Below are 19,821 nucleotides of genomic sequence, written 5' to 3' on the forward strand. Positions count from 1 at the left end.
AATATTTTAATAAATATTTTATAATATAAATAAATATATATATATATACTGTATATTTAAATTCAAATGTTTATTACTATTTAGAAAAGCCCTCTCGTCAAAACTACAACAAAAATTGTACTGTATTATAATTTTAAAAGTAAATTTCGTTTGAAAGAATATAAAAATAATTAAAAATTAAAAAGTAAAACAAATTAAGTTTAATGAAGCTTATCATTAAATTTACATCTCTTCATTATTTAATTAAATTCTTCTAATTATTATACTGTAAAGCTTTATCGTAGTTATTGGTTAATCTTGGAATAAGCAATTATATGAAAAAAATGTACAATTATCATACATGTATTTTTCAGGATAAAAATCTTATGTATTATTACATTTAAATTTAAAAACTTACTGTGTTTTATATATTTAAAATTGTAATCTTCCATACTTAGATGTAGACATTTTTTCAGTAAATCTAGCATCTGCATACTTTGATATAGAATTCTGGGAATAATATCAATAGCAGAAAGGACGATTGGGACTGGAATCTCTTTACCCATCTGAAATAAAAAATCAATGATAGATTGATTTTTTTATTTCAATGCATATATCTGAACGAACTTCTTTAAAACTGTATTGCTCATCAAAAGTTAAGAAACAAATGTATTTTTTTTAATTTTTTACAAAATTCGGAGATTATAATGTTAATGCATAATATTTAAATGTTAAAATCGAGTAAATATCCCAGAGAATAAAATTTTTCTCCTTAATAAATCATACTTGCATTAGAATAGTTTCTTTTTCATTATTTTGATTGAAAAAGTTTATAAATTGCTTGATGACATCATATTAGTTTTTCAATAAGACTACGAGCAATTAACAAGAGGAAGGCAAATTCGACACAAGTTGAGATATCCAAAAAGAAGAATATACTCATTAACATCATTTCCAGATTACAGAGAAAATTTTAAGATTCAGAAAAGATGCTCTATAGACAAATTCGAGAAGCCCAAAAGATTATAACACTTACAAATTTATTATCTAGCTCTGTTATGGTTGGATGGACAAAAATTTAAGGATAAGTCTACCATTCTACGGAATTGGGGATAAAATCAATCCCAGGAGTTTTCATGGGCTGTCTGTTACAGATATGTCAGGCCTCGTCCCTCAACAGCATCTGAATTCATTATGAACATGGCCAAACCCACGATGGGAATGTAAAAAGGCCTTCTTAGGGCCCAGAGGATGGAAAGAATCAAAAATAAAAAAGCTCTGTTAGATCGTAGAAAAGTATCAGCGCAACAATAAATTTCTTTGGAGTTCGCAGCATGTACAGTACTGTACAGTAAAAAATATATTGTTTCAATATTAATTATGTTTCGAGGAATTTATTAGAAAAATCTCTGTACACGATATCATATGGTGTACATAGATCCTATCGACGTCTTTTCACAGAGAAATCCTTTAAATTGGAATTGTCACTATAGTATTTGAACCCATAATCAGCGGACAAAGTTCTCTTTTCAGATGAGTTAGGAATCTCCTCTAACATCAGTGAAGGAAACCACTAGAGAAACGATTGTTTAATGGACTTTTTAACACATTTTCACATTTTCGAAACTGGATCTCTGTTAAGCGGATATTCATGAGATATATTAAAAAATTATGTATGCTTTTTGTTGAAATGAAAGTTATATGAAAGTTATATTTTTATGAATGATAATGCGAGTTCACCTAGGGTGTATGTTGTGCAATAATATTTTAAAGGTGAAAAAATTCAACAAATAAAATATTCAGACAACTTTCCTTAATCTACACACAATAGAGCATTTACAAGTTGTTCTAAGAATACATAGCATTCATGATAACAACATCCCGAACTCTCCAGAAGTTAGATTGAAATTCTTGAAGAGTGAATGACCTATTACCCACGTTAATCAATTAACTTATTTTCAAAATAATTTTGTATAGTCTATACGCTTGTAAATATTGATAAAATGACTCATTTGTATATTTCTTAAATATACATGATAGTTTTTCAATTATCATACATTTAATTTGCGTTTTATTTGTATTATACTATTGTATATCTGTAATAAAATAACCTCGTGCTTTCATACAATCCAGACTATGACTTTTAAATGGACAAAGAATACGAAAAACAAGAATAACATATATGAAGAAAAAATAAATAAAATCTTGTTGTTTCGGATTTATCTTATATCTAAGCATTTTATAACAATGACTTCTCGATACAATTTTTGTATATTAAAGATTATAGTGCATTTATACTGTCTCTAATAAAAACGTTGAGTTGACAATAAGATGTTGGACTTTATTATTTTTAATATACTAATAATATAACATATTTTAATTTTTAGGTGCTTTATTTATTCTCCCATTAATCTGCTTTTTATTTAATTAATTATTTTAAGTATTTTGAAGTATTAATCCATTTTTTTAAAGGTATTAATTTCTGAAGGTACTCAAATCTCTTAAAATATAAAATAATGTGGTTCTTCGTTTTTAAAATTACTAAATAAAGAGATTTAAAATGAAGTATTATCTCTCAGATATTTAATATTTATCCTCATTATTTATATAATATCATTATTAATCAACTCATATATCTGTTTATTTGTTTGAAGGTAATATGGATAAAATATTTTGTTTATTCTTATTCTTTTTTAGATAATAGTTTTTTTAAACAAAAATAAATAAGTTTTCAAAATATTTTAAAGTAAATTATAATTTTAATTAACAATTTAGAGTAATATATTTAATATATACCCATCTGATTATTTTTAAGTTAGAAAAATTCTCAATTTACTCAGTTTATAACTGTAAATTTAAAGAATTAATATTAAAAAATCGTTTGTTTTTATTTCTTCAATATAATTTATTTAGAAAATTTTAATCTTATTGAATTTTAGGCCTAATTTAACAATTATAACTAATAATGCAATTATTCAGTTTTCTCTCGCAGATAAAAGACGTGTTCTGTTTTTGTTTGTGAATTATTGATATGAACAACAGGTACGACTGTTTATTAGTAGCATCATGTAATGTTTTCAAACAAGGAAAATAGAAGTAACATATTTGTTTAGACAGTTTTATATTCCCCAGTGCTTTGACATCTTAATTATGCTCTTTTAGTAATCAATATCACATAAAATATAGTAAAGAGCATGATTCTTAGTGGTGTTCTGTCATTAAAATACGAGTTAGTGCTTATCTCACGATTGTACATAGTTAATGTGAATGTTAGTGAGGTGCATGCTAATATGAAAACGATTACTGTAGTTTTGTTTATTAGTAGGATAATTCTTATCTAACAGAATAAAACTAAACTAATAAATATTTTAAAGATTTAGCAGTTGTTACGTTCTTACATATTTTTCGAAAAATTGTAGCGGATAAATTTAAATAATTTATCGATTTTTCGATTGTTCTATATTTTTGCGGCATTAAAACGCATAACATTTTATCAATTTAACGAATATATTTACAATTAATAAACCATAGTTTTATTTTAATGATTTGGTTATTTTTCTTTCAATGAAGTCCAGACCAGCAGAATTAACAAAGAATATCTCCAACAATTGATTATTCAAAAACTATATATCTATCACATTTCTGTATTGTTTTACTTCTACGACAAGAATAGATGACGTGCTCGACATAGCCGAAAATCTTCAAAATTAAAATATTACAGCTATCGCTTAGAGAACACGTGCCAAACAACTTTAATCTAGCGTAACTTCTCCATTAAAATCTGCCAAAGTAGACTTAATTACTTTTACCTAGGAGAAACAGCAATTATTTTTTTACAATATTTTAATGTATCAAATTTTGATTTTACAAAATTGATACATAATCTTATCGAGTAAATAAAATCGATTTTATTTATAAACAATGCCCATCGCCCATCCTACGAGTATTTTAAATTGATAATGCGTATATAATGCGTTTGATATAATCAAACAATTTTAAAATTAACATAATACAGCTATTGTGTCTAAGAGAAAAACATTTTAAAGGTGCGTTATAGCTACATTTATCATTAAAATTCGTCAAAGATAGGCTTACAATTCTATATCGGGCTTTATATTTTCTCTATAGTAAATTTTAATCTTGAGAAATTTACATATCACTTTATCCAAAAACAATTACTATTTTTTCCCCCTAAGTTTTGCTCCATTAATTTAAAATTAATGATACATTGATAACAAGCTTAAAATTATGATAAGCAACCAGAAAATGCGTACTAGTTAATTAATTCGACGATGACTTAACATTTAAAATTGTTAAAAGCGTGTAAAGATATATTTATAGAAATTTTAAATCTCTCTTTATTAATTAATAATATTACCAAAGTATCAAATTTTAATTTTACGAAATTTATATATAGTAAACAGCGTAATCGATGTAGCTTTTATAAATTACGCTCATTCAAATTTAGATTGACGTTACATAGATAGCTTACTCAGTTTAGTCGAAAGTCTTTAAAATTAAAATTTTAAAGCTGCTATATAAATTATCAGAGGACATACGTTAAATAACTACACTTCAATAATTTTAATGAAATTTGCTGCAACTCTTCTTTTAAAATTAATCAATGAAACTTAAAAAAAAATTAAATAAATAAAATTGACCAATTTTAACGATAAGTCAGCAATTACTCTGTGGTTATTTAATACGTGCTTAGTAGATAATTTGTTCAATGAAGCCTGAAAACGTTTTAATTAATTTTCTTTTCGGTAAATAAAACTACATATAAAAAAATCTCTTTATTTTATTTTTTTTTTATAGATTTTCAAATTTTGATTTTTGAAAATTTTATATATGTAACTTTACCCAGAAAACAGCGTCATCGATTTTGTTTTTCTAAATTATGCTCATTCAATTTTAGATTGATGCTGTTTTCTATTTTCCTCCTCCCTTCTTCCGACAGCACCTCGTGAGTCTAATGTTTCAAGGATAGATTCGTGTTATAAATAGAAATAAATTTTGTTAGGTTACACTAGGAATCAAATATAGTTTTTTATATCATAAAGTTGCTGCGTAAGGATTTGATTCATACATATCTATTTATTTTTTGTTTTATATATTTTGGTTACTTTATATCCAAAAAAGAGGGGGAAAAAAGAAAAAAAATATATATACATCATTTTCTGGCTCAAATATTAAATAGAAAAAGTAAACTAGTTTTACATTCTTCTTTGGTTACTGAATGATTTTCCATTTCCTATTTCCCTTCATTGCATTGATATAAAAAACAAATCTTCGCATTTGATATGAATTTAATATCAGAAGTACAAAAAATTATAATAAAAAAAGATGGATTAGAACTAATTTAATAAATTAACTAAGTTATTTAATACATAAAAAAGGCTCTAACACGTTTCTGTTTTCGTTTTTTTCCCTATGCTTTTTTTTTCTTTTTTAGAACGCGTATCATTCAATAATTTGTGTAATAAGCTGCTTTTTTCCCCTACTCATCACGTTTCCCTAAATAACTAATATAATAATTACTTTTATTCTTTTCTTTAGCCTACATTTTCAATAATTTATACAATAGTTATTTTATTTTTATTTAACATATTGTTCTAACTTTTTGTACGTAACTACTTTTTTCTATTTTTATTCTCGAATAGTTTGTATTATATTTATTTTACTTAAAGGCATATACTTTATTACTTTGTATGAAAACTGAGTTTACTTTTTTTTCTATATTTTGCTACTTTGATTTACTATAAGCCTAACAAGCTTTTTTTTAAAAATAAAAGTTACTTTTACTTTTATTTATATCTATTTCTTAATAGTTTTCATGGCGATAATTATTTTTTAAATTTTATTTAACTCATATTCTCCTGAAGGATTATTATCTGATAATTCACAATATAACATGTTCCCAGAAAAGAATTTTTCATATAAATTTATTTGCCTTTTTCTCAGAAATATTTTTAGCAGTAGATACCGTACACTAGCTCTTTCTTTTGCTATTTTGAGCTCGATTTACATAAGATTTTCCTCATAAATATGCCTCGAAGTTATGAAGATGATGAAATATCGGCTTTCGAGACAGTAGAAGCATAACAGACTTTTAAAAACAAGATAAATTTTAACGAATTAATTAACCCTTACGTATTATTGATGTCTTTTAGGTTTTGTCCTAAATATTGAACATTTTTCTGACTTGTTTAATTTACGTGACTAATTAACTTCTGAGTTATTAGTATGCTCACCAATCATCCTAATTTCTTTTATTTTTTAGTTTATTTTTCTAGATTTTAGAAACCATTACTTATATGAAGTACTTGACTGATAAATTGATCCAACGGACAGTTTATTAAAGTTGGAAGTTACTGTAGTGTTTATAGGTTTCGTGTTATATATGTGTGTGCGTATGTGTGTTTGTATGTCTGTACGTTTCCGCCATATTTTTTTTTTTTTATTATAGGATTAACTTGAATCATTTAGGTGAAAAATAGAGAAAAACTCGAAGTTGGAAAAGTAATGTGGGATAAAGAGAATGGGAGAGAAAATAATAAATGGATACTGAACACGGAAAATCAAAGGAAGGATAGAGAATGGAACAGGGGATAAAGAAAAGATAGAAAAAACCCACGACAAAATAGAAGAAAAATTCAGAAAATAGGGGAGGGAAGTTTTAACGTTATAAAAGGTATATAGCCTATGGGTCAAATTTCAATTTTAAAATCGTTATTCTTAAACAAAATTTAATAGTTTATGAATAAGGCGCATCAATAAAAGCAAATAACTGCAATAAATAATGTGCTTTTATCTTATGATTATTAGCTTAATATAGGCAAACATTTTCTTAATTAGTTGTAATTAAGATAATATTTTGATGATATTTTACGAGATTACTTCGGTTTCCTAAAATATCAACCAAATCTTACACTTTCCTACATTTTAATCATAATTTTTATAGTTCCAACTTTTTAATATTTCTAATATTGTAAAAAAGGCTAATATATGAAAATTTTAATAGTTACGTTTTTTATACTTAACTCTATACAATTTTAATTAATTTTTTTATCCAAAAAGAGTTATATCCAGACTATTTAAGGACTGGATATAACTCTGTCAAAAGGTGTTTTCAAAATCAGATTTTAATTTTTGATGAAATTGGTAATTATATGAATAATCTTCATTCTGAAATCCACACCTATATAAAAAAAGAAATATACATTTCAGAGTTTATATTAATAAATACCAATTTAATCATTTAATTTTATTATTTGAATAATATCCTGTAAATAAGGAATTTGAATAAAATATAAAAATTAGAAAAAGGAAACAAAACTAACATCAAATATTAAAATTAAGTACTCTAAACTATCAATATGTTGATAATTCATAAAATTTAGTCACATAATTGTGACTTTCCAGACTCGAACATCGGTTACGTTTTGGTATTGTCGAAAGATCCTTTAGTACATTTAATCAGTATTGACCAACGTTCGGTAGTATAGATTTAACACGATTGTATTACAGTATCTACTCATTCAATATTGAATTAAATCATCTTTAGATAAGGAGATTTACCAATTAGATTCTATCAAGACATTAAACAAAAGCGATAACATCAATTTAAATAAAAAAATAAGCACTGGAAAGCTCGTTCAACTTTTGTTTTAGAATAGAAAATACATATACAGTATTTTTTTTGCGTATCTAAAGTTATTTTACAAGGCACAAAAATTATCTTATCTACTATCTGTTATGCGGTAAAAATTTTTATGTATCACTCGAGCCCGTAACCCGAGTTTATTATAAGCCATAATGGACTTATTATCATTAGTTTATAAAGTTAATATTGCGGTATATAAGAGAATGATGGATAAAACTTCTTTTTATGGATTCTTTAATGTTTATATCGTTACATGCCTTTCGTTAACATTAACTACAAGTACACTTCACTAGATATACACTGTATATAAAGAGAGATTTTTCTAGTAATAGTTCATCCGCTTAGCGATCTATCACGAAAGTTTTCGGGAGTGGTATCTATTAAAGTAGTTAATTATTTTATTTATAAAGTGATACATGATATGGAGAGGGAAGAAAATTGATGCGAGGGGCCACAAAATAGGTAGAAAGCCAAAGCGTTAACTAATATTTAACGGTTGTCGATTGATTAAACGTTTAATGAGATGAAAAGGTATGATGTTTCCATTAAAATGCTCTAATATACTTGACAGGGGAAGAATTTACTGATCGATACGCACACTGTTTCCTTTTCTGACTAGAGCCGTAAAAAATTTATCCAAGTAAAATAATGATGTTATAACTTAAGTAATTACTCTATATAAAAACACTTTTTATGACCGCAACTTTTTAAAAAATTGCAATTCTTTTATAAGTTTTGTTATTTCCCCCCTTTATATCCAAGATAGAAGAAAAAAGGATTAGAGAATAATTTAAAATATGTATTAAATTGAAAGTATTGGATTGTAGCCAACTATCCAATCGTTTATCTTACCTGAATAAGAGACAAAAAAAAAAAAAAACAGTAACGAAATTTTTTTGTTGAAAAATCGTGTTCGAGTAATATAACGTTTGAGAACGGAAAGAGGGAGGGAATTTTTGCGGAATTTTTCGTGTACCCTGACATATGACAAATTACTGTATGACCCAAGAATATTTTTCACTCTTTTAATGTTTCTCATGTTAGTAAATTATTGTTTTTCTTTCCCTTATTTTGCTTCTTTTTTCAATTTTTTGTAGCGTTTAGTTTAGAATGTCTGCCAAAGGAACGCATTTTACAACTCGAAACGAGATAAAACTTAATAAAAGTTCTAATATTATTCTTTTGAGTTAGGTAATTTCACGATATTTTACTTCTTTCCGAAATGCTATAAAAAGTCGATGAGTTTAACAACTAGTTAAGAGATGAACAATTCCTGAAAGGAATCATTCTTATTTGACTTTTCATTCTAGCGTCTATGTATACTTCAGTTATCCATCATAGGAAAAAACATAAATGACATCGTTTAATAATTATCTATAATCTGACTTTTCTGCACTAATAACTATAATTACATATTCCGATTTCGCGGGGATAAAGAAAGGAAGGAATTTAATATTAATGGTTACTTTCTAACAATTTTTCGTATAGTCTATATGGAAACAGAACATTAAATGAGTTATGAATCTTCATTATGTCCAAAGATAATAAATCTGGTTTCTATGTATCATTACCTAAACAATTGTTCTCACAATTTTGTAATTTAATCTTGGATTGCATAAATGTAACTTCAGGATATGAATTCTCAAATTTACAATATCATTCGATGCTAGTGATCGAATTAAATTGAATGAAATTTGAAGTGTATATATAATATTATCATATGCATTTTAAAGCAAAGGGCTTTAATTTTACGTAAAACAAGACTATTAAAAAGCAAAAATAATACTATTAAATTGTGGTAAAGATAGTTATATTCGGGAATGATAAATATACACGGATTAAAAAGTCATAAAAAATAACTTCCAAGATCGAATATCTCGAAGATGCCAGAAAATTTAATTGCGACTAAATCGAGAGAAAATACTCGTGACAAAATTCCAACAGAAACTTGGTAAACTCAATTTTGTATCTAATTTGTGAGTAAATAACTTAAAATATTTTGCTCGAGAATTTATCTCAAACCTAGAAATAGATTACATATAGGCTATATTTTATATTGCTGTATAAGATAAATTCGGAAGCAAAATACATTTTAACTATATTCAGAATATTATTATAGATGAAGAAAAGTTAACTGAAGGAGTACAACAATTGAATTAATGCCACCTGTTTTGCAGTTTTTTCTGAAAGGCAGCTGTCTATTTCAGTACTGACAATTTCGAACGGAAATGATAGGCTACATAGCCTATAGTGATTAAAACATAAAGAGCTTTCTATTTTTGAATCAATCTAAAAGATAGAAGAAAATTTAATTCAGCTAAATTGAAAGGAAAAAAAATCTAAAAATTAATCAAACAGACTTTTTAAAGTAATTCAAAAACATTCTGCTATATCTTACTATGATCAAAACCCTAATTTATACACTAGGAATATGAATAACATATCGTCAATCTCCAACTAATTAGTCACTACTGAGCATTAGTCACCTACAGATTTCTCTATTCGGTCAGATTCTTTGATGTCTGCTACCAAGTGTTGAGCCACCAAAAGCTTTTATCTCTCCATCTTCTTGATGGACAATCTCTTCTATTTCCGCCTCTCGCGCTCCATTCAGTAATAAGTTTGGTCCGATCCTTAATCCAACATTCAGTTCACGTGTTTTCTTATCTAATCGTTAATTTTCAATAATATCGTATTTAAAACGCAAATATTTACCTTATCGTTTAACATTTTTCTTTTTTTTCTTTAATTTGTTATTTTAATATTTATATATTACACATTTTATAATATCTGTAGCATGTTTCTAATCTCATTTTTGTCAATGACCACGTTTCTGCCTGCTCTGAAGGGTGAATAGCCTTGAGGTCGTATACATGATCAGAAAACTTTTCTTTTACGTTTATTGGTAAGTCGTTTCCAGTCATGTATTCTCCGAAGGCTCCAGAATGCTTTATTACCTTGAATTATCCGTTCTATCGATTTTTCGGTTTACAAGAAATCCTGAAATGTTTCTGCATCTAAAAACAATCTCTTATTTTGTACTTATCTTGTTAAATGTTATGTTTCTCTTTGAAAAATTGAGTAACGTTCAATTATTTCAGTTTTTATCTTGGGGATTAATCTTTGCACGGTCTATCAATTTTAACAAAAATATTCTATTTAACCAGTCCAGAAAATTACTCGTTTATATACTAGAAATGTAAAAAAAAGCAGATAAAGCGTAAAGTTAAAGGTTTCCCGCAGAGTTTAAAATGCAGAATATATAAATATTCTTATCCGTAATTACTGTAATTTTGTTCGTCCTTTTTATTTTTTCATTTTTTATCCTTCGCCTTATTCCGCTTGAATAACAGCTGTAATAACTGGAGAGAAATGCTTGATGAAGTTATCTACTGCGTTTGAACTAACTTTGCTACAACTTCTCTCATCCTGCAAGCTGACGAAAAAGANTATAATTTATTTAGAAAATTTTAATCTTATTGAATTTTAGGCCTAATTTAACAATTATAACTAATAATGCAATTATTCAGTTTTCTCTCGCAGATAAAAGACGTGTTCTGTTTTTGTTTGTGAATTATTGATATGAACAACAGGTACGACTGTTTATTAGTAGCATCATGTAATGTTTTCAAACAAGGAAAATAGAAGTAACATATTTGTTTAGACAGTTTTATATTCCCCAGTGCTTTGACATCTTAATTATGCTCTTTTAGTAATCAATATCACATAAAATATAGTAAAGAGCATGATTCTTAGTGGTGTTCTGTCATTAAAATACGAGTTAGTGCTTATCTCACGATTGTACATAGTTAATGTGAATGTTAGTGAGGTGCATGCTAATATGAAAACGATTACTGTAGTTTTGTTTATTAGTAGGATAATTCTTATCTAACAGAATAAAACTAAACTAATAAATATTTTAAAGATTTAGCAGTTGTTACGTTCTTACATATTTTTCGAAAAATTGTAGCGGATAAATTTAAATAATTTATCGATTTTTCGATTGTTCTATATTTTTGCGGCATTAAAACGCATAACATTTTATCAATTTAACGAATATATTTACAATTAATAAACCATAGTTTTATTTTAATGATTTGGTTATTTTTCTTTCAATGAAGTCCAGACCAGCAGAATTAACAAAGAATATCTCCAACAATTGATTATTCAAAAACTATATATCTATCACATTTCTGTATTGTTTTACTTCTACGACAAGAATAGATGACGTGCTCGACATAGCCGAAAATCTTCAAAATTAAAATATTACAGCTATCGCTTAGAGAACACGTGCCAAACAACTTTAATCTAGCGTAACTTCTCCATTAAAATCTGCCAAAGTAGACTTAATTACTTTTACCTAGGAGAAACAGCAATTATTTTTTTACAATATTTTAATGTATCAAATTTTGATTTTACAAAATTGATACATAATCTTATCGAGTAAATAAAATCGATTTTATTTATAAACAATGCCCATCGCCCATCCTACGAGTATTTTAAATTGATAATGCGTATATAATGCGTTTGATATAATCAAACAATTTTAAAATTAACATAATACAGCTATTGTGTCTAAGAGAAAAACATTTTAAAGGTGCGTTATAGCTACATTTATCATTAAAATTCGTCAAAGATAGGCTTACAATTCTATATCGGGCTTTATATTTTCTCTATAGTAAATTTTAATCTTGAGAAATTTACATATCACTTTATCCAAAAACAATTACTATTTTTTCCCCCTAAGTTTTGCTCCATTAATTTAAAATTAATGATACATTGATAACAAGCTTAAAATTATGATAAGCAACCAGAAAATGCGTACTAGTTAATTAATTCGACGATGACTTAACATTTAAAATTGTTAAAAGCGTGTAAAGATATATTTATAGAAATTTTAAATCTCTCTTTATTAATTAATAATATTACCAAAGTATCAAATTTTAATTTTACGAAATTTATATATAGTAAACAGCGTAATCGATGTAGCTTTTATAAATTACGCTCATTCAAATTTAGATTGACGTTACATAGATAGCTTACTCAGTTTAGTCGAAAGTCTTTAAAATTAAAATTTTAAAGCTGCTATATAAATTATCAGAGGACATACGTTAAATAACTACACTTCAATAATTTTAATGAAATTTGCTGCAACTCTTCTTTTAAAATTAATCAATGAAACTTAAAAAAAAATTAAATAAATAAAATTGACCAATTTTAACGATAAGTCAGCAATTACTCTGTGGTTATTTAATACGTGCTTAGTAGATAATTTGTTCAATGAAGCCTGAAAACGTTTTAATTAATTTTCTTTTCGGTAAATAAAACTACATATAAAAAAATCTCTTTATTTTATTTTTTTTTATAGATTTTCAAATTTTGATTTTTGAAAATTTTATATATGTAACTTTACCCAGAAAACAGCGTCATCGATTTTGTTTTTCTAAATTATGCTCATTCAATTTTAGATTGATGCTGTTTTCTATTTTCCTCCTCCCTTCTTCCGACAGCACCTCGTGAGTCTAATGTTTCAAGGATAGATTCGTGTTATAAATAGAAATAAATTTTGTTAGGTTACACTAGGAATCAAATATAGTTTTTTATATCATAAAGTTGCTGCGTAAGGATTTGATTCATACATATCTATTTATTTTTTGTTTTATATATTTTGGTTACTTTATATCCAAAAAAGAGGGGGAAAAAAGAAAAAAAATATATATACATCATTTTCTGGCTCAAATATTAAATAGAAAAAGTAAACTAGTTTTACATTCTTCTTTGGTTACTGAATGATTTTCCATTTCCTATTTCCCTTCATTGCATTGATATAAAAAACAAATCTTCGCATTTGATATGAATTTAATATCAGAAGTACAAAAAATTATAATAAAAAAAGATGGATTAGAACTAATTTAATAAATTAACTAAGTTATTTAATACATAAAAAAGGCTCTAACACGTTTCTGTTTTCGTTTTTTTCCCTATGCTTTTTTTTTCTTTTTTAGAACGCGTATCATTCAATAATTTGTGTAATAAGCTGCTTTTTTCCCCTACTCATCACGTTTCCCTAAATAACTAATATAATAATTACTTTTATTCTTTTCTTTAGCCTACATTTTCAATAATTTATACAATAGTTATTTTATTTTTATTTAACATATTGTTCTAACTTTTTGTACGTAACTACTTTTTTCTATTTTTATTCTCGAATAGTTTGTATTATATTTATTTTACTTAAAGGCATATACTTTATTACTTTGTATGAAAACTGAGTTTACTTTTTTTTCTATATTTTGCTACTTTGATTTACTATATGCCTAACAAGCTTTTTTTTAAAAATAAAAGTTACTTTTACTTTTATTTATATCTATTTCTTAATAGTTTTCATGGCGATAATTATTTTTTAAATTTTATTTAACTCATATTCTCCTGAAGGATTATTATCTGATAATTCACAATATAACATGTTCCCAGAAAAGAATTTTTCATATAAATTTATTTGCCTTTTTCTCAGAAATATTTTTAGCAGTAGATACCGTACACTAGCTCTTTCTTTTGCTATTTTGAGCTCGATTTACATAAGATTTTCCTCATAAATATGCCTCGAAGTTATGAAGATGATGAAATATCGGCTTTCGAGACAGTAGAAGCATAACAGACTTTTAAAAACAAGATAAATTTTAACGAATTAATTAACCCTTACGTATTATTGATGTCTTTTAGGTTTTGTCCTAAATATTGAACATTTTTCTGACTTGTTTAATTTACGTGACTAATTAACTTCTGAGTTATTAGTATGCTCACCAATCATCCTAATTTCTTTTATTTTTTAGTTTATTTTTCTAGATTTTAGAAACCATTACTTATATGAAGTACTTGACTGATAAATTGATCCAACGGACAGTTTATTAAAGTTGGAAGTTACTGTAGTGTTTATAGGTTTCGTGTTATATATGTGTGTGCGTATGTGTGTTTGTATGTCTGTACGTTTCCGCCATATTTTTTTTTTTTTATTATAGGATTAACTTGAATCATTTAGGTGAAAAATAGAGAAAAACTCGAAGTTGGAAAAGTAATGTGGGATAAAGAGAATGGGAGAGAAAATAATAAATGGATACTGAACACGGAAAATCAAAGGAAGGATAGAGAATGGAACAGGGGATAAAGAAAAGATAGAAAAAACCCACGACAAAATAGAAGAAAAATTCAGAAAATAGGGGAGGGAAGTTTTAACGTTATAAAAGGTATATAGCCTATGGGTCAAATTTCAATTTTAAAATCGTTATTCTTAAACAAAATTTAATAGTTTATGAATAAGGCGCATCAATAAAAGCAAATAACTGCAATAAATAATGTGCTTTTATCTTATGATTATTAGCTTAATATAGGCAAACATTTTCTTAATTAGTTGTAATTAAGATAATATTTTGATGATATTTTACGAGATTACTTCGGTTTCCTAAAATATCAACCAAATCTTACACTTTCCTACATTTTAATCATAATTTTTATAGTTCCAACTTTTTAATATTTCTAATATTGTAAAAAAGGCTAATATATGAAAATTTTAATAGTTACGTTTTTTATACTTAACTCTATAAAATTTTAATTAATTTTTTTTATCCAAAAAGAGTTATATCCAGACTATTTAAGGACAAAACTAACATCAAATATTAAAATTAAGTACTCTAAACTATCAATATGTTGATAATTCATAAAATTTAGTCACATAATTGTGACTTTCCAGACTCGAACATCGGTTACGTTTTGGTATTGTCGAAAGATCCTTTAGTACATTTAATCAGTATTGACCAACGTTCGGTAGTATAGATTTAACACGATTGTATTACAGTATCTACTCATTCAATATTGAATTAAATCATCTTTAGATAAGGAGATTTACCAATTAGATTCTATCAAGACATTAAACAAAAGCGATAACATCAATTTAAATAAAAAAATAAGCACTGGAAAGCTCGTTCAACTTTTGTTTTAGAATAGAAAATACATATACAGTATTTTTTTTGCGTATCTAAAGTTATTTTACAAGGCACAAAAATTATCTTATCTACTATCTGTTATGCGGTAAAAATTTTTATGTATCACTCGAGCCCGTAACCTGAGTTTATTATAAGCCATAATGGACTTATTATCATTAGTTTATAAAGTTAATATTGCGGTATATAAGAGAATGATGGATAAAACTTCTTTTTATGGATTCTTTAATGTTTATATCGTTACATGCCTTTCGTTAACATTAACTACAAGTACACTTCACTAGATATACACTGTATATAAAGAGAGATTTTTCTAGTAATAGTTCATCCGCTTAGCGATCTATCACGAAAGTTTTCGGGAGTGGTATCTATTAAAGTAGTTAATTATTTTATTTATAAAGTGATACATGATATGGAGAGGGAAGAAAATTGATGCGAGGGGCCACAAAATAGGTAGAAAGCCAAAGCGTTAACTAATATTTAACGGTTGTCGATTGATTAAACGTTTAATGAGATGAAAAGGTATGATGTTTCCATTAAAATGCTCTAATATACTTGACAGGGGAAGAATTTACTGATCGATACGCACACTGTTTCCTTTTCTGACTAGAGCCGTAAAAAATTTATCCAAGTAAAATAATGATGTTATAACTTAAGTAATTACTCTATATAAAAACACTTTTTATGACCGCAACTTTTTAAAAAATTGCAATTCTTTTATAAGTTTTGTTATTTCCCCCCTTTATATCCAAGATAGAAGAAAAAAGGATTAGAGAATAATTTAAAATATGTATTAAATTGAAAGTATTGGATTGTAGCCAACTATCCAATCGTTTATCTTACCTGAATAAGAGACAAAAAAAAAAAACAGTAACGAAATTTTTTTGTTGAAAAATCGTGTTCGAGTAATATAACGTTTGAGAACGGAAAGAGGGAGGGAATTTTTGCGGAATTTTTCGTGTACCCTGACATATGACAAATTACTGTATGACCCAAGAATATTTTTCACTCTTTTAATGTTTCTCATGTTAGTAAATTATTGTTTTTCTTTCCCTTATTTTGCTTCTTTTTTCAATTTTTTGTAGCGTTTAGTTTAGAATGTCTGCCAAAGGAACGCATTTTACAACTCGAAACGAGATAAAACTTAATAAAAGTTCTAATATTATTCTTTTGAGTTAGGTAATTTCACGATATTTTACTTCTTTCCGAAATGCTATAAAAAGTCGATGAGTTTAACAACTAGTTAAGAGATGAACAATTCCTGAAAGGAATCATTCTTATTTGACTTTTCATTCTAGCGTCTATGTATACTTCAGTTATCCATCATAGGAAAAAACATAAATGACATCGTTTAATAATTATCTATAATCTGACTTTTCTGCACTAATAACTATAATTACATATTCCGATTTCGCGGGGATAAAGAAAGGAAGGAATTTAATATTAATGGTTACTTTCTAACAATTTTTCGTATAGTCTATATGGAAACAGAACATTAAATGAGTTATGAATCTTCATTATGTCCAAAGATAATAAATCTGGTTTCTATGTATCATTACCTAAACAATTGTTCTCACAATTTTGTAATTTAATCTTGGATTGCATAAATGTAACTTCAGGATATGAATTCTCAAATTTACAATATCATTCGATGCTAGTGATCGAATTAAATTGAATGAAATTTGAAGTGTATATATAATATTATCATATGCATTTTAAAGCAAAGGGCTTTAATTTTACGTAAAACAAGACTATTAAAAAGCAAAAATAATACTATTAAATTGTGGTAAAGATAGTTATATTCGGGAATGATAAATATACACGGATTAAAAAGTCATAAAAAATAACTTCCAAGATCGAATATCTCGAAGATGCCAGAAAATTTAATTGCGACTAAATCGAGAGAAAATACTCGTGACAAAATTCCAACAGAAACTTGGTAAACTCAATTTTGTATCTAATTTGTGAGTAAATAACTTAAAATATTTTGCTCGAGAATTTATCTCAAACCTAGAAATAGATTACATATAGGCTATATTTTATATTGCTGTATAAGATAAATTCGGAAGCAAAATACATTTTAACTATATTCAGAATATTATTATAGATGAAGAAAAGTTAACTGAAGGAGTACAACAATTGAATTAATGCCACCTGTTTTGCAGTTTTTTCTGAAAGGCAGCTGTCTATTTCAGTACTGACAATTTCGAACGGAAATGATAGGCTACATAGCCTATAGTGATTAAAACATAAAGAGCTTTCTATTTTTGAATCAATCTAAAAGATAGAAGAAAATTTAATTCAGCTAAATTGAAAGGAAAAAAAATCTAAAAATTAATCAAACAGACTTTTTAAAGTAATTCAAAAACATTCTGCTATATCTTACTATGATCAAAACCCTAATTTATACACTAGGAATATGAATAACATATCGTCAATCTCCAACTAATTAGTCACTACTGAGCATTAGTCACCTACAGATTTCTCTATTCGGTCAGATTCTTTGATGTCTGCTACCAAGTGTTGAGCCACCAAAAGCTTTTATCTCTCCATCTTCTTGATGGACAATCTCTTCTATTTCCGCCTCTCGCGCTCCATTCAGTAATAAGTTTGGTCCGATCCTTAATCCAACATTCAGTTCACGTGTTTTCTTATCTAATCGTTAATTTTCAATAATATCGTATTTAAAACGCAAATATTTACCTTATCGTTTAACATTTTTCTTTTTTTTCTTTAATTTGTTATTTTAATATTTATATATTACACATTTTATAATATCTGTAGCATGTTTCTAATCTCATTTTTGTCAATGACCACGTTTCTGCCTGCTCTGAAGGGTGAATAGCCTTGAGGTCGTATACATGATCAGAAAACTTTTCTTTTACGTTTATTGGTAAGTCGTTTCCAGTCATGTATTCTCCGAAGGCTCCAGAATGCTTTATTACCTTGAATTATCCGTTCTATCGATTTTTCGGTTTACAAGAAATCCTGAAATGTTTCTGCATCTAAAAACAATCTCTTATTTTGTACTTATCTTGTTAAATGTTATGTTTCTCTTTGAAAAATTGAGTAACGTTCAATTATTTCAGTTTTTATCTTGGGGATTAATCTTTGCACGGTCTATCAATTTTAACAAAAATATTCTATTTAACCAGTCCAGAAAATTACTCGTTTATATACTAGAAATGTAAAAAAAAGCAGATAAAGCGTAAAGTTAAAGGTTTCCCGCAGAGTTTAAAATGCAGAATATATAAATATTCTTATCCGTAATTACTGTAATTTTGTTCGTCCTTTTTATTTTTTCATTTTTTATCCTTCGCCTTATTCCGCTTGAATAACAGCTGTAATAACTGGAGAGAAATGCTTGATGAAGTTATCTACTGCGTTTGAACTAACTTTGCTACAACTTCTCTCATCCTGCAAGCTGACGAAAAAGAAAATATATATATATAATTTCACTTGAATTGTTTTGAACTCTTGCCAGTTTTAATAAATATCTGGCCAAAAGTGGATTATTTCCTTCTGATTAGCATATATTTAATTAAACTTTCATTAATACTTAACATCGTTTTGAAATTCAAAATTTTACAATAAAAAAAAATTAGAATACATTCTTGAAAGAATTAAAAATTTAAAAATTAAAATACAAGGTAATTAACTTATCTAATAATATGTTTTATTTAATATTTAATTATTATTTCATTAATTTAAAATTATTTTAAAAATACTTTTTTTTAATAATATTAAATAATCTTTGTCAAATATACAAATATTAATGATTTAAAAGTAAGATATAATATTGAGATTATGATATTTTATTCTTACTTCATATTTTTCTTAATAATTATAAATAAGATATAAAATAAATATAAAAATGCGAAGCTTACATTCGCTTCAAAATGAAATGTTTAAAAGATATGGAGAGAATTTACAAGGGTTTTTGAAAAACTAAATTTTAAAAGTTAATAATCGATAAAATCACTGACAATACAGTAATAATATAAATTGATATTGTTCATTAATTTTAGCGTTTTAAAACATTCTCTAAAATCATTTTTCTATTATTAATTGATGCCATGTTAATGATTTTAGTAGAGTTTAATTTTGACATAATTATATTTAATTTGTTATAGATTGATATAATATTTATTTTAATATCTTTTTATATTTATAAAAATT

The 19,821-nt window shown here is 26.2% G+C and overlaps 2 long non-coding RNA genes across 2 annotated transcripts in view; both read right to left on the reverse strand.

Annotated features, from left to right (window-relative positions):
- The window catches only part of LOC111634604, an 80,775-nt gene extending 69,729 nt beyond the window's left edge, over window positions 1–11,046 (reverse strand). Inside the window, exons 1-4 of the long non-coding RNA XR_002758251.1 lie at window positions 10,932–11,046; window positions 10,422–10,836; window positions 10,132–10,312; window positions 398–545 (exon numbers count right to left, since the gene is read on the reverse strand). This is a non-coding gene — a long non-coding RNA (uncharacterized LOC111634604). The remainder of the gene's footprint in view (window positions 1–397; window positions 546–10,131; window positions 10,313–10,421; window positions 10,837–10,931) is intronic.
- Window positions 11,047–17,421: 6,375 nt separating this feature from the next.
- LOC111634607 lies at window positions 17,422–19,647 on the reverse strand. The gene is made up of 4 exons (XR_002758254.1): window positions 19,530–19,647; window positions 18,917–19,066; window positions 18,407–18,821; window positions 17,422–18,297 (listed from the first exon to the last, which is right to left on the reverse strand). It is a non-coding gene; the product is annotated as an uncharacterized LOC111634607 (long non-coding RNA).
- Between the last annotated feature and the right edge of the window lie 174 nt (window positions 19,648–19,821).

The sequence above is a fragment of the Centruroides sculpturatus genome, unplaced genomic scaffold, assembly GCF_000671375.1.
Source record: "Centruroides sculpturatus isolate CEXI.00-Female unplaced genomic scaffold, Cexi_2.0 scaffold884, whole genome shotgun sequence".
In the NCBI taxonomy this organism is placed as follows: domain Eukaryota; kingdom Metazoa; phylum Arthropoda; class Arachnida; order Scorpiones; family Buthidae; genus Centruroides; species Centruroides sculpturatus.